Source organism: Palaemon carinicauda, chromosome 20 (genome assembly GCF_036898095.1).
Source record: "Palaemon carinicauda isolate YSFRI2023 chromosome 20, ASM3689809v2, whole genome shotgun sequence".
Classification (NCBI taxonomy): Eukaryota; Metazoa; Arthropoda; class Malacostraca; order Decapoda; family Palaemonidae; genus Palaemon; species Palaemon carinicauda.
In genome coordinates, this window is record NC_090744.1 from 59,682,590 (window position 1) to 59,687,589 (window position 5,000).

The following is a 5,000-nucleotide window of genomic DNA, read 5'->3' on the forward strand; positions in this document are numbered from 1 at the left end:
AAGTAAAGCATAGTTTGTAAAGAACCACTGCGTCAATATGAAATATCGACCAGTTCTCCGCACAATACTTGTATTGGACAAAGGTTTATATCCGCATAGGAGGAAACTAGTAAAACCGCCATCGTCCCCTTATGGGACGGGGTCTTCCCATTAAGGGAAAGCATAAACCAATGCAACATAGCTTGCCTAAAGGAACAATTCTATTAGAATTATCCCATATAAGGTACATAGAATGAATGCTCAATTATACCAATAAATTGATACAGGTGAAGGAGACGCAAGGTTCTCAAGAACAATTTCATTGACAGACAATAAACAGACAGGTTAACCATAATTATATATATATATAAGAAGAGGATAACCCAAAACTTTAAGCATAAGTATGATAGTAAACAGAACTTGTTTATCTGAAAGAAAAAACATTAAATGCCACTTTTAAGATACCGAGGTATCAAAGTCATAAAAGTCTGTATTACAAATCAATGACATTAGCGTTAGAAACGCTCAGCACCCATGTCTGCACTTATGCTAGGTTCACCTTTGGAAATGGAACAGTCTACATGGGCAACTCAGTGCCCTCACTTAGTTTGTAGTACGGTATGTAACTACACACTCACCCTGGAATTAATCGTCCCAATTAAAACCACTGTTCCTCGCAGAGTTAAACAGTAGGGTTAACGACGCGACCCACTGCTACCACAGATCTCTTTAGTTCCTCTACTTGCTTCGCATAGGGGTGAAAGAACACTCTGGAAGACTTCAAGCCAGTGTATGAACGGAGATGTTCAAAATCCATACAATTAAAGAAATTTAAGGATGAGGCAACTTTCCTCGGATCGTGACCTGCGGGTTTACTGTCAGGATCCGCTCTGCGAATAAAATATGTTGATTCAGAGATAAATTTGAGCCTGATGTTTTTCCCCTGAATAGTTTACCACCCTTGAAGTCTGAAGTTCTATGAAGATAGACCTTTAGGCATTCTACTGGACATAGAGATGCATCTTCTTTCAGAGGGCAGATTCTCCAGGGACCCCACCTGTTGGTGGGTAACTCATTCTTGGCGAGAAACGTAGGATCCGGAAGCAGGTTCAGTTCTCCCCCATCCAGGAACTGAACACGACCTGCCTCTCTCGAGAGGGCTACAATCTCACTAACCCTGGCCCCGGACGCGAGTGCAAATAGGAAAATAACTTTTTGTGTCAAATCCTTTAACGCACACTCTTCATTGCTCAACAGAGAAGCGAAATGAAGAACTTTGTCTAAAGACCATGAAATGGCCTTTGGAGGTGCTGAAGGTCTGAGCCTAGCGCAGGCTTTCGGGACTTTATTAAAGAACTCGTTACCTAGGTCGCCCTGGAAGGCATATAGAATGGGTCTTGTCAAAGCAGACTTACACGCTGAAATCGTGTTAGCTGCCAATCCTTGCCCATGGAGGTGGATGAAGAAAGATAAGCAGAAGTCTTTCGAGATCTCCTGCGGATTCCTCGCCTTGACAAAGGCCACCCATTTTCTCCAGATGACTCATATTGCCTTCTAGTAGATTTGCACTTATATTCCTCTAGGAAGTCTATGTTGGCTTTCGAAATTCCGAAACGCTTTCTCACCGCTAGGGAGAGAAAATCATGAGCTGCAGGGTCCGGGTTTTCTGTAATGAAGCGCAGACAGTCGACTTCTGGACTCGCTGGGTCAGAACTGGATCTGGTAGCGGTACAAACTTCAGCTGTAGTTCCAATGCCAGGGGGAACCACACGCTGTTCGGCCACTTGTGGGCTACTATTGCCGCTACCCCCTTGAAGGATCTCAGTTTGTTGAGGACCCTCAAAAGAAGGTTGTGAGGAGGGAACAGATAAATCCTGGACCCTCTGTTCCAGTTGAGGGACATCACGTCCACTGCTTCCGCTAAGGGGTCCTCGTACGGGGACACGTACAGGGGCAACTTTTTGTTGTCTTTCGTCGCAAAGAGGTCTATCCGTAGTTCTGGGACTTGATTCAGAATGAAGGAGAATGATCCTGCGTCTAAGGACCATTCCAACTCTATCGGTGTGAACCTGGATAGAGCGTCCGCTGTCACATTGCGGACTCCTTGAAGGTGAACTGCCGACAGGTACCACTTCTTCTTTTCCGCCAATCGGAAGATGGCCAACATCACCAGGTTGAGAGGTGGTGACCTCGATCCTTGTTGATTCAAGCATCTCATAACTACCTCGCTGTCCATCACCAACCTTATATGGATCGAGTGACGCGGGAAAACTTTCTTTAAGGTAAGGAGCACTGCCATAGCTTCTAGAAAGTTTATGTGAAAGGTCTTGAATAGCTTGGACCAAGTCCCCTGGACTTTTTTCCGATGAGAGTGATGAGTGAATCGTCACCGACGGGGGAGGTGGCTGAAGAAGAACCGACTTCTTTAGAAGTCTGGCTTGGGATCAAGGCCTGAGAAGAGTACGTAGCCGAAGCGGAACTGGTCTTCTCAGATCTCTTCGCACGTTTGATGCATAACTTCTCCAAACTCCGGTTGCATCCTTTAGCTGTGCTCTTAGCACTGGGTCTGTCACCGAAGCAAACTGGAGAGAGCTCAGTACCCTTTCTTGTTGGCGTCTTGATATCCTTTCGGAATCTAGATGTCTCTTGACAGAACCCGCTATCTCCTTCCTTTTCTTCGCCGGGATGGAGAAACGGTGTGACAAAAGGTCCCAGTGGATTCCCAGCCACTGGAACTTTTGAGATGGAGAAAGTCGAGACTTTTATCTGTTGATCTTGAAACCTAGGTACTGTAGGAACTAGATCACTTGACTGGAAGCTTGCAAGCATTCTGTCTCGGATGCTGCCCACACCAACCAGTCGTCCAGGTAGGCTACTACCTGAATTCCCTTTAGGCGTAATTGTTTGAGAGCTACGCTCGCAAGCTTCGTAAAAATCCTTGGGGCTATGTTTAGCCCGAATGGCATGGCTCTGAAGGCGTATAGTCTTCGTTGTAGCCTGAACCCTAGGTAGGGGGAGAGTCGACGGTTGATTGGAATGTGCCAATAGGTGTCTGACAAGTCTATAGAGACGGAATATGCCCTCTTGGGCAGTAATGTCCTTATGTGTTGCAGTGTTAGCATCTTGAATTTGCAATACACTATGAACTTGTTGAGTGGCGACAAGTCCAGAATGACTCTGAGCTTTTCCGAGTCTTTCTTGGGAACACAAAAAAGCCTCCCTTGGAATTTGATGGACTTCACCTTTTGGATCACATTTTTCTCCAACAGTTCTTGAACGTACTCTTCCAGAACGGGGGTGGAGTGTTGGAAAACCCGAAGGCCCGGGGGTGGAGTGCTGTACCAGCTCCAGCCCAGTCCATTCTTGAGTAGGCTGTGGGCCCAGGGATCGAAGGTCCACCGATCCCGAAATTTCAGAAGTCTCCTTCCTACCGGTATCATCCCACTTGGACTGCCGTCCCGAAGTCTTGCCTCCCTGACCACGACCACCCCTGAATCCCCTTTCCCTTGAGGGGCGCCCAGACGAGCCTCTGGCTGCCCCTCTAGGCTTTGCTCGAAAGGAAGTAGACTGCCCTTCGAACGATGGGGTGAATGCCGTGGACTGTGTCGACACGGCCTGGGGTACCCACTGAAAAGTGGTCGGGGTTTGTGCCATGATCTGGGGCACTGGAGGCAATGGCAATTGCAGTTGCTGTTGCTGTCTAAAAGGCTTGGCTGGCCGAGACGGTAGCCTAGTCCTCATAGTCTTCCTCTTTGGTTGAGGACCTTCATCCGGGGAAGACTTTCTTTTGATAGCCTGGCCCCACTTCTGGAGAAGGTTTCTATTCTCCAAGGCGGCCTTATCAACTACTTCTTTGACCAAATCGGTAGGGAAAAGGTCTTTGCCCCAAATGTTGGAGGAGATTAGTTTCCTTGGCTCGTGCCTCACCGTAGCCGAGGTGAACACGAACTCCCTACAAGCTCTCCTCGCCTTGACGAAGCCATAAAGGTCCTTCGTCACTGTGGCCAGATGAGTCTTGGCCACCACCATGAACATTTCATGGACCTTGGGGTCACTTGCCATCGTCTCAAGAGTAGTCTGAAGAGACATTGAGGCAGCCAGTCTTTCTTTTGTCTCGAACTCTCTCTGCAAGAGAAAGTCAGACAGCTTAGGGAGGTCCTCGCCGAACTGACGTCCGGCGATATCAGCCTCCAACTTCCCAACTGAGAACGTAAGATGGACGTCCTTCCAGTCTTTGTGGTCCATAGGTAGGGCCAGCGACAAGGTTTTACACTCCTTCAGGGACGGGCAAGGCTTGTTGGCCTCGACTGCTTTTAGTACAGCCGCAAACCCTTTCTGTAAAAAGGGGAAGGCTCTAGCAGGAGAGGACACAAAGGAAGGGAGCTTCTTGCTCAATACAGCTACTTTTGAGTTAGAGAAGCCCCTCTCTTTCAACGAGGATGAAAGCAGAGCTTGAGCCTTAGTATGGTCCATCACTATGACCTCCTTCGGCTCTGTCTCCTCTTTTGAAGCTGGTTCCTTCCTCAGCCGGACACATGGTTTAGCATCTGAGCACAAGGGAAGGTCTTTCACATTGAGCCTTTTCTGGGGCCCATGTGATTCTGCAAGGCTCTGCATCCCCAGTTCCATTGCAGTCGCCTTCTCCTGATTCTCCTTCTGCATTTGTTGGATCATTCCAACAATAGAAGAGAGGGCCTGTCCCAGCTCTACTGGGAGACCGGCCGATGTTGAGGGAATAGGCTCCGGAATCTGAACCGGAGTAGCCGACACCTCGTCGACCTCTTCCTCTACGACGTCCGGGGCTTGAACTTCATCCTGGCCTTCTGCCAGGAGGTCTTCTTCCAAACGCTCGTCCATGTCAGACATCCTGTCATCTAACTGGATGTCTTGCATCGCGACCGCGACTTCAGCATCCACCTTGATCTGACTTTGGGGGATCTCCTCTTGAGGCTGGGGAATCACAGCATCAGCTGATGCCTTAGGGAAAAGATACGCCCTCATCTTATCACTTGGAAGATAAG